The following is a 12041-nucleotide window of genomic DNA, read 5'->3' on the forward strand; positions in this document are numbered from 1 at the left end:
CAGGCTACAGTACATCAGGTCGCACAGAATGGGAGACAACTGGAATGACTGAGGACCCACGCCCTGCACTTTACAAGGACAGAATCTAATAGGAGTTTAGCAGTGTTAGTAGTTGTGCAGTCTTGTCCAGCTGTTTGTGACTCCACGGACAGTAGCCTGCCAGGCTCCTCTGTCCATGGAATTCTCCAGGCAAGAATACTCAAGTGGGTTGCCACTCCCCTCTCCAAGGGATCTTCCCGACCCAAGGATCAAACCTGGGTCTCCTGCGTTGCAGGCAAATTCTTTACTGTCGGAGCCAGTTTACATATACCAAAAAGATAACTAAAATATATACTAAATATGCTATGATATTTCCATTATCACAGCTGAGAAAGAACAGTGAAAAATATTACTTAACTACCATTATGACATAGTTACTTTACATAGAACTACTGGACACTTTTTTTTTTAACTTAGATTATTTCATTCAACATTTAAGTCTTGTTCTTGAGAGATGTTTTCCAAAGTATGGCTACAATTAGCTATGGCTTCCATATTGGCTCAGATGGTAGGTATAGCTCAAAAATGAGCCATAAATTGGACTGAGGTTTTGTCATCTGGATGCATGTTTGCTCATATATAATACTGAAAACTTTGACTATTGCATTTTATTGTTTTTATAGGTTTTGGGAGGCAAAATTTTTAAAAACAAGATCACCATTAATGAATTTTTAATGAACTTGAACCGTAAGAAGCATTGGTGCGATTTATCTAAAAAAGTGTGAAAACTTTTTTCATGTTTTAAACAGTATTCTAATAGCTTTTTTGTGCTGTAATTAGCATACAATAAACCATACATCTAAATTACATGGCAGATGAGTTAGTGTATGAATACACCTAAAGGAAATCAACCCTGAATATTCATTGGAAGGACTGATGCTGAAACTGAAGCTCCAATACTTTGGCCACCTGATGCGAAGAGCCAACTCCTTGGAAAAGACCCTGATGCTGGGAAAGATTGAAGGCAAAAGGAGAAGGGGATGACAGAGGATGAGATGGATGGATGGCATCACCGACTCGATGGACATGAGTTTGAGCCAACTCCAGGAGACAGTGAAGGACAGGCAAGCCTGGTGTGCTACAGTCCATGGGGTTGCAAAGAGTCAGATATCACTTAGTGACTGAACAACAACGACATCTATAAAATACTCAGCATGATCAAGATAAGGAATATCTGCATCCATCGCTCCCAAAGTTCCCTCTGCTCCTCTATCCTGGGTTCCTCTGAACTTCTGGTTCCTAGGCAACCTATAATTGGCTTTCTGTGTGTATTCTGGTAGAGTTTTATGTAAATAAATTATATGCTATACATGATATTCATGACAAGGAAGAATCTCAGAATAATTATGCTGAGTGAAAAAAGCCAAATAAGAAAATATATTTTCAATAGTTTTTCAATCCAGGGAGTTTTATGGTACTATTTATGTTCATGTTTTATCAAAAGAAGACCTTATAATTAGTTTAGTAAACTGTCAATTAATTTTGAAAAAAAATAAAAATTCTAATAATTTTGCAAAGTTAGTGTCACTAGCAAAACCTTATGTGTATCAATTATACAGAAACTAGCTAATGGCCAAGTGAAAGTGAAAGTGTTCGTTGCTCAGTCCTGTCTGACTCTGCAACCCTATGGACTGTAGCCCGCCAGGCTCCTCTGTCCATGGAATTCTCCAGGCAAGAACACTGGAGAGGGTTGCCATGCCCTCCTTCACGGGACCTTCCAATCCAGGGATCAAACCCAGGTCTCTTACACTGCAAGCAGATTCTTTACCATTTGAGCTACCTGGGAAGCCTGTTTTATCGAGAGAAGACCTTATAATTAGTCTAGTAAACTCAATTAATTTTGAAAAAATAAAAGATTCTAATAATTTTTCAAAGTTCCTGTCACCAGCAAAGCCTGTTAACAATTCCCTGAGAGTAAAAACAGAATGTGAGTAATAAAATAAAGTCTAACTTTTTTTTTTCCCCCCTTTATGCTCAGTTGAATGTCACTTACTCACTGGGAGTCATATGCAGAAGCCTTGAATCTGGCACTTCAGACCGGCATTGAAGGTTGGAAACGGCAGTGTCAACACCTCAGGTTTGCCGACTGTGTGCAGAAGCCTGCACACGGCACTCAATTCAAGATAGCAGTGGCGAGTCACGTGCAGAGACAATGTACCCAGCGCTGAGATCTGGAGCCTTGAGCAGCACAGCAGTGCAGCCTCGCGAGAACTCCTCCCCCTCTCGGGATGACAAGACAGGGTATAAAGCAGCCTCGCCAGGGAGAGCGAGAAGTGTGTGCTCTAGAGCAGGGGTCCCCAACATCTGAGATCTGATGCTTGATGATCTGAGGTGGAGCTGTGAAAGTGAAAGTTAGTCGCACAGTCATGTCCAACTCTGCGATTCTATGGACTTCTGCCTGTCTTGCTCCTCTGTCCCTGGAATTCTCCAGGCAAAAGTACTAGAGCGGGTTGCCATTGCCTTCTCCAGGGAATCTTCCCGACTGGGGGATTGAACCCTGGTTTCCCACATTGCAGGTGGATTCTTTACCAGCTGAGCCATAAGTGAAGCCTGATGTAATAATGATAGAAATAAAGTCACAATTGACGTAGCACACTTTGAATTATCCCCAAACCACCCCCATCACAACCCTGGTCTATGGAACAACTGTCTTTCATGAAACTGGTCCCTGGTGCCAAAAAGGTTGTGGGCTACTGCTCTAGAACATAAGGTCACACTTTTTCAATCTTTAATCCAAGAAGAAAGCTTTCTGGATTCCACATATATAGTATGCTGAAATAGAGACACAGATATACAGAACAAACATAGATATACCAAGTGGAGAAAGAGGGAGGGTTCGATGAATTGGAAGATTGGAATTAACACATATACATGTTTGATAGCACGGATGAAATAGACGGGGCTTCCTTGGTGACTCAGCGTTAAGAATCCGCCTGCAGTGCAGGAACCACAAAAGATGCAGGTTCCATCCCTGGGCTGGGAAAATCCCCTGAAGGAGGACATGGCAACCCACTCTAGCATTCTTGCCTGGCGAATCCCATGGACAGAGGAGCCTAGTGGGCTATAGTCTATGAGGTCACAAAGAGTCAGACAGGACTGAAATGACTTAGCACACATGCATAAAACAGATAAGTATTGAGAATCTTCTGTATATCTCAGGCAGCTCCACTCAATGGTGACCCTAAATGGGAAGAAAATCCAAAATAGAGGGGATATATGTATACGTATAGCTGATTCACTTTACTGTGTAGTAGAAACTAACAATATTGTAAAGCAACTATATCTAATAAAAATTAGTTTATTTTTTTTAAAGGGTAAATCTTTCTTTTGCTTCTTAACTCAACTAGGTCTCATTCTATTTGCACTAGCAACACCAGATAGAAAGCCACTAGTCAGGGACCAATTTGACATGGTCAGTATCATTAGGCAGGAAAAGGAATTATAATCTTAAACAAGTGGTTGAATCAATGGGGTGAATTCCCCAATGTCTTAGATCTAACTATTTAAATCTCAGTAAGACTTCATAGTCTAATAACCTTACTTAAAAAGTGATAGTCCAGGTTCGATGCACGATACTGGATGCTTGGGGCTGGTGCACTGGGACAACCCAGAGGGAGGGTATGGGGGGGGGGGGAGGAGGGAGGAGGGTTCAGGATGGGGAACACAGGTATACCTGTGGCGGATTCATTTTGATGTTTGGCAAAACTAATACAATATTGTAAAGTTTAAAAATAAAATAAAATTTAAAAATAAATAAAACTCAAGCTGAAACTCTAAAAAAAAAAAAAAAAGTGATAGTAAGAACAACTAAATACTCTATGATTCAAGTTTAGCCAAAAATCTCAGAAGGGAATAAATGAAAACTAAAAAATACAATCTCAGTTTCTTTCTTTTTATGGGAAATTATTGAACCTGACTTGCAAGATTCTTAGTAAAAATCCTGCCAGTGAGAAAAACTATTGGAAGCCTGAAAGAGCAGTGTTCTTTTTCATCTTGAGCAAATTATTAAAATATTATTTTTATGTTTTCATTGTAGATGCCTCATCTCTGTTCAGTGATCTCAGATTTTCCATGAGAATTCTGACCAAAATTCTCAAATTGTTTAATGGCAGGCAATTCTACTCTCCTAAATTATATGTTTAGGTAATTTTTAAGTGATTATAATAACTTTTAATTCTACTTATTGACACATCTCAATGTATGGGTAACTAAATGAAGGCTGAAGGATTGATTGCATGCATGTATGAATTAATTAATTTATTCCCCTTGGATTCATTGCTTATATAATCAGTTTGTGATTTCTACTTAAAGACCATATTACATCTCAACTTATATCTCAGTCTAAAGATGGTGATCATAATTTCCAATCCTAAAACTTCCATATCTGCCTGGAAACATTGGTTACTCCCTAATAAGACTCCTTTTTCATGTAGCTAAGAAACATACAGATTTCAAGACAAATTGTCCACCAGTGATGAAGAACAGAGGTGAAGGAAAATCAGATTTCAGTTGCTATGTTTCTGATTTAAAACATCCTTAACAGAGGAAATCTCAGTGTTTTATGAGAACATAGGATTGTACTGAATTATAGACAGGCATGCTCTCAGAGAAGAAAAGGTAGATAATAAAATGAACTGCAAATGATAAAGTTAAAGGGAAGGGCATTCCAGAACTAAGGAATAACGTGTACAAATGCATTTGCAAAGTTAACAGAACACATTCTTTTGATTAGTGATACAATTCTTCTTGGACTTTTGCAAACCTTTGAAAAATCTTTGTTAAAATTTCTTCTAGAGCGCATACCTATGGTTGCCAAGGTGGAAGAATGGGGAAAAGAGATGATTAGGGAGTTTGGGATCAACATGTACACTTTTCTGTATTTAAAATGACTAATCAACAAAGTCGTACTACATAGCACAGGGTTCTTGGCTCAATGTTATGTGGCAGCAAGGATGGGAGGGGAGTTCAGGAGAGAATAGATGCATGTGTATTTATCACTGAGCCCCTTTGCTGTCCAACTGAAACTATCACAACATTGTTAATAGGCTATACTCCAATACAAAATAAAAAGTTTAAATTAAGAAAACAATTATTTCTTCAACTTTGATTTATCTCACTAAAATTTTAAAGAGCATTTTTATTAATCAAGTGATACATTTCACTGTTTTTTTTAATCAACTGATATATGTCACTTCTTCATTAATAAAAGTAGATTCTTTCTCCTAGAAATGTTGGCAATATCCAACTGACCTTAGCCACCTTTTTCATTTGCTCCCACTCTGCATTTAATTGCATATATTGCAAAACTTCTGGCTTGATTGTGTCCTAATGAGAAGAGATCCATAAAAATTTAATTCAAATCAGCAAACTTTCAGAAACTACATGAAATAGTTAACGAGAGATTCATTTTCATAGGCTTTAAGAATTGTTTTGGAAACCAGAGTTGTGAAAGGGCCAAGGATCATTTTTGCAAATTCTCTGTATTTTAAGTTTAAGAGAAGGAAGCAGGAGGGAGTCAGTGTTTGGAGAATATGCTGATTTGGGAACTGCAGTGTGTCAGGTAGATCATTTGGAGTTGATTTGCACATAATACCCCTGTACCCTGGGTGACAAATGTCAGAACAGTTGAGGTCAATGATCAGACTATCAGAGCATCAAAATTTAGAGTCTTGAACATTCAATTTCACTAGGAAGTTGTGAGTGTGAGTGTGTGTGTGTGTGCACATGTATGTGTGTGTACTCAGTCATGTCTGGTTCTTTGGGACCCCATGAATTGTAGCCCACCAAGCTCATCTGTCCATGAGATTCTGCAGGCAAGAATACTGGAGAGGGTTGCCATTGCCTCCTCCAGAGGACCTTCCTGACTCAGAGATCAAATCCACATTTCCTGTGTCTCCTTTTTTTGCTGGCAGATTCTTTACTGCTTGAGCCGTTAAGAAAGCCCTTTATATAGATAGATAGATAGATAGATAGATAGATATTCCCCATATGCAGACCATCCTCAGAAAACATTAATGTACACTTTCTTACTGTACTCTTTCCAGCTATGTCTTATTACTGTCACATGTAAACTCCCTGACTTTATTCTCAGTTTACTTCTTCTGGACTCTCAGAATGTCCTTGCCTCCTTCCTTAATACATTTAATATCTGTCTGATTTGACATGATTTAGCTTTCAAGTTTCATGTCTCCCAGGGCCTTTCTGGATCCCTTCAGTTTTCAAAAAGCTCTCACCTTCACTGTCCTTTTCTCCAGCACTATGTTCTGTTCTCCTCAGTCCACCTTTAAAGGTAGTCTGCACCGTGACATCAAGATTTATGGATCCCTCATCTTCCCAGGTGGCTCAGTGGTAAAGAGCCCACCTGCCAATGCAGGAGATGCAGGAGATGTGCATTCAATCCCTTAGTCAGGAAGATTCCCCTGGAGGAGGGCAAGGCAACCCACTCCAGTATTTTTGCCTAGAGAATCCCATGGACAGAGAAGTCTGGACAGCTACCATCCATGAGATCACAAAGAATCAGACATGACTGAGGGAGCACTTGCTACTTGCCATCTTTTCACTAGATCACACATTTTGAATGGCAATGATACAATAACTTACCTGTGTTTCATGAAGTGTGGTTTCTGAAACAGATTAAACCATTTGTGACATCCTCAATACATATTTGATGATTCAATGCATGAATGATCAAAGGTCAGTCTTGAGAAGCATCTCAGGGAAAAGCTACCACCTCAAGATGAGATTTTGACTTTCTTTCTGGTATTGATGTTTCTATTGGTGATGTCAAGAATTGGAGAGGAGGAGGTTTTGTGATGGCAGAAAACATCCTCCTCCCAGAAAGAACACTAGAAAAAATCAGGAATGGAGCTGCTGCAATAGTGTAAACCATGAGATGGCCCAGCAGAGGAAGAGTGCCTGATTCCAACTGCCTACACCTCCTCCTCTGCAGACAGAAGGTAGAGCAACCTCACAGGAAAGCATCAGTATATAGTGGAGATAAGGAGCTGGAGAACTTAGAGTAAAACTGGATTAGGGCTTCAAGCTATACACCATAACTAGAGTCTGGATGTTTAATTTCTTAATTTCAGTAGAAATTAAGAAAAGTGTTAGTCTCTCAATTGTGTTGACTCTTTGTGACCCCATGGACTATTCATAGCCTGCCAGGCTCCTCTGCTCATGGAATTCTCCAGGCAAGAATATTGGAGTGGGTTGCCATTCCCTTCTCCAGGGGATCTTCCTGACCCAGGGATTGAACTCAGGTCTCCTGCATTGGAGACAGACTCTTTAACATTTGAGCTACCAGAGAAAACCCTGGAATTAAGAAAGAAAAGTTATTTTAACTGGCTTGTCTTCAATAACCAAAGCAGTTGTGATGTCTAATAGTTGTTAATATTTATTGAATACATCTTATGTTTTGAGGCTCTTAAATATATTATATATGTAGGGAACATTGTACAGGCTTCCTGGTTGCTCACTGGTAAAGAATCTGCCTGCCAGTGCAGGAGACGTGGGTTCAAAACCTGGGTGGGGAAGATCCCCTGGAATAGGAAATGGTAACTCACTCCAGTATTCTTGCCTGGGAAGTCCTACGGACAGAGGAGACTAGCATACTACAGCCCATGGGGTTGCAAAAGAATTGGACACTACTGAGCAACTAAACAATATTGTATAATTATGTTCATTTTAAAGATAAGAAATTTGAGTCACGGAGATGTTAAGTCACTCTGTGGTAAGGTCAAACAGCTGCTAACTGGAAGAAGCAGCATGTAAACCCAGGTCAGAATGAAAATCTGTTGCTTCGAATGTAGATTTAGATTTTGTTAAATAGCTGATTACAAAAAACACAGCTTTACAGACCAAATGGAAATTAGTTTGTAACCCACTTCCCCCCAAATCTTCACTACTGTTCTACCAGATTCCATGACTAAATGTCAGACTGTGTAAAACTTAAGGGCCAGCACAATTGGTGGCAGTTAGGATTCTGAGAATATCAAATGTTTGGGTTTGGCACATTCTCCTTACACATTTTGCCAAGATTTTTTCCCTTAACTTTTAAATCCCTGTGTATTACAAGGGAAATATAATACATTCCTGATTCATTTACGTTTAACTCATCAAGACTTTGGTAAGAGTTATCTTATGGCCAAAAGCCTTTTTCCCTCAGAGGAAGTCATGCTTTACTGACATCTAACTGCATCCAAGGAACAAAGACCAAGCTCTCTTCTAACACTGAACAAAGCTAAAGTGGCTTCTACATAAAAAGGAACACACTGGAGTCAGTTGTAGTGAGGTGGATGAACCTAGAACCTATTACACAGTGTGAAATAAGTCAGAAAGAGAAAAACAAATATCGCATATTTATGTGTATACATGGAATCTAGAAAAACAGTACTGAAGATACTGTTTACAGAGAAGAAATGGAAAGGCAGACATACAGAATGGACTTGTGGACATAGTGGGGGATGGAAAGGGTGGGATGAACTGAGAGAGTAGAATGGACACATATACGCTATCACGTGTAAACTAGATAGCTAGTGGGAAGCTGCTATACAACACAGGGAGCCTGGCTAGCCCTCTGCGATGACCTAGAGAGGTGGGATGGGGGGTGGGAGGCTCAAGTGGGAGAGGACATATATATACATATATATATATATATACACACACACACACACACATATGCAATTATGACTGATTCACATTGATGTATGGCAGAGACTGCCACAACACTGTAAAGTAATTATCCTCCAGTTTAAAAAAAACAAGTGGCTTCTAAGACTGGAAAGCCAGCAGACTATTGGGCTAATTTATAGTGGCATTGTTGGAGGCCTCTATCAATGGACCATATGCCCTTGTTTGAATCTGCAACCCATAGTGTATTTTGGTTATGAAATAGTGAAAATATTGATTTTTCAAGTATATATAAGCAGAATTTTCATACAAGATATTTGTGTACACATCCACGAGAAATGTGGTGGCTCAGACAGTAAAGAATCTGTCTGCAATGCAGGAGACCAGGTTAGATCCCTGAGTCAGGAAGATCCCCTGGAGAAGGGAATGTTAACCCACTCCAGTATTCTTGCCTGGAGAATTCCATGGACAGAGAGCCTGGAGGGCTACAGTCCATGGGGTCACAAAGAGTTGAACATGACTGAGTGACTAACACTCACTTTTTCAGTTTCATTACCTTAAATGTAGTCAGTTGTAAGGTATCTTAACTGTCTAAAACTAAGCTCCTTAAAAAACTAATGGATAAAAAAATATTTCTTTAAAATGCCTAAAAATGTGTAGAAAACAAATATGTTTTTTCACATTAGAGACTCAACAGTAATGTCAGGTTCTAAGTATTCAACATATTCTTGTTTGATGCCTATCTTTCCTAATAATCAAAGAGATACCGCTCAGGCCCTTGTTAACATCACCTTAGTTACCTACTGGAGACTTCCCTGTTGGTGCAGTGGTTTAAGACTCTCGGCTTCCAATGCAGAGAGCGTGAATTCAATCCCTGATTGGAGAACTAAGATCCCACATACTACGCAGCATGGCCAAAGGAAGTATAAAGTTACCTAGTGAAATATTTCTTGGTTGCTTCCAACTTTTGGCACCTATGAATAAAGCTGTTATAAACAAACATTCGTGTGTAGCTTCTTACATGGATAAGTTTCAAATATCTAGGAGTGTGATTACTGGGTTGATGCTCAGAACATGTTTACTTTTGTAAGAAACAGCCAAAATGTCTTTCAAAATGCCTTCTCTACTTTGTAATAAATAGATATTTATTATTTAAATGTCATCTTGAGGGCCTGTATGCTAAGTGGCTTCAGTCATGTCTGATTGTTTGGGACCCTATGGACTGTAGTCCACCAGGCTCCTCTGGCCATGGGATTCTCCAGGCAAGAATACTGGAGTCATTGCCATGCCCTCCTCCAGGGGATCTTCCCAACCCTGGGGTTGAACCTTAGTCTCTTATATCTCCTGTATGGGAGATGGGTTCTTCACCATTAGCACCACCTGGAAGCCCAAATGTCATCTTGAGTCACCTTTAATATAGTAACTAGAAAAATGCTCATTTTTATGTCTTATGTGTTCTTTGTGAATTACACAATTATATTTGTGTATGTGTGTGTGTGTGTGTGTGACAGTGTGTATCGCAATGGTAGTGATGTTTAAATAGCCCCTCACTCCTCTCATCCTCCTTTTCTCCTTCCCTGCACCACAGCTAGGAAATTAACATGTGTCTTAAGTCCATTGCTTATAATTAGGGAGAATAAAGGCTATAAACAGAGCTTTCCCACTCATAACTGATTTTTTCTCAATTTCATAGCTGCTTGGTTAATTCATGGTTGTAGAATCTATTATATCTTTTAAAGTATTAACATTTTGTACGTTGTACTTGTTCAACATTTATTCAACAGCTGCTTACTGATTTTGTATATGTCAAACATCAGATATTTATTCTCCCTTTGATCCATGAGAAATAAACTCTAGGTTTTTGTAGGACCATAGTCCCCTTCACAGAAAAATATTAATAATAATTTTCATAAGCAGGGATACAGTCTACCAATTCAAAATGTAGTATTTTACATCTGCAGAGTATAAGCATAGGTATACTGTAGACTTTTTTCTTTTTTAAATATATATTTATCTTTATTGTCTTATTTAACACAGAATTTCTGTTCTAGAGTCACTGTCCATACAATATATCATGTGCTTTTTCAATGGTGTTAAAACCTGTGGGAGAATCTGTGTTTTTTCTTGAAACTTCTTCCTTGCTTGCTCGGTTGTCTCCCTTCCTCTGGTCACTCATCTGTGACTTTTGTTGGCCTCTCTTCCTCTGCCTGCTTTTTAAATACTGTTTCTCTTGTTTCCTGTCTTAGTAATTCTCCTCTCTCTCTCTCAACATGATCTTACTCCTCCACATTCTATTATACATTGAAGAATCACAGCAGTTGAAACTCCAGTTCCTCCCTTTCTCATCCGCTAGACTGAAATTCTATCTGCTTACTGAAAATTTGTCCCAGGAGGCCCTGCAGAACGCATATATTTAATGTTTTGTTGTTCAGGCACCAAGTCGTGTCTGACTCTTTGTGACTGCATGGACTGCAGCGTGCCAGGCTTCCCTGATATTTAACTGGTCTAAAACTGAATTCATCACCTTCCACCAATTGCTCCCTTTTTCCTTCCTTTTTGCAGCTCTTCCTTCCTTTCTCTTCTTTCCTTCTTACTTTGTAAATGGATAATTTATGCAGCTGTTAAAAAAAAAATTGCAATCAATACAAAGTAATTCCTCAGTAGCAACTGTTCCCCACAGTATTTGTGTATCCTCCTACAAACTTTCAATGTAGACAATACATATATACGTCCACTGTCCCTTTCTGGCACAGGTGATGGTGTGTGCACGCTATTCTGCATCTTGCTTTTCTCATTTAACATACTTTGGAAATCACTCCATGTCAGTTGGGCCTGTAAATGTGTTGGGGGAGTGATCTTTCTGAAATTGTTCAGTTCAGTTCAGTTCAGTCGCTCAGTCATGTCCGACTCTTTGCGACCCCATGAATCGCAGCACGCCAGGCTGCCCTGTCCATCACCATCTCCTGGAGTTCACCCAAACTCATGTCCATCGAGTCAGTGATGCCATCCAGCCATCTCATCCTCTGTCGTCCCCTTCTCCTCTTGCCCCCGATCCCTCTCAGCATCAGAGTCTTTTCCAATGAGTCAACTCTTCGCATGAGGTGGCCAAAGTACTGGAGTTTCAGCTTTAGCATCATTCCTTCCAAAGAACATCCAGGGCTGATCTCCTTCAGAATGGACTGGTTGGATCTCCTTGCAGTCCAAGGAATTCTTAAAGAGTCTTCTCCAACACCACAGTTCAAAAGCATCAATTCTTCGGTGCTCAGCTTTCTTCACAGTCCAACTCTCACATCCATACATGACCACTGGAAAAACCATAGCCTTGACTAAATGGACCCTTGTTGGCAAAGTAATGTCTTTGCTTTTTAATATGC

This window comes from Bos indicus, chromosome 14, assembly GCF_029378745.1.
Source record: "Bos indicus isolate NIAB-ARS_2022 breed Sahiwal x Tharparkar chromosome 14, NIAB-ARS_B.indTharparkar_mat_pri_1.0, whole genome shotgun sequence".
Taxonomy (NCBI): Eukaryota; Metazoa; Chordata; class Mammalia; order Artiodactyla; family Bovidae; genus Bos; species Bos indicus.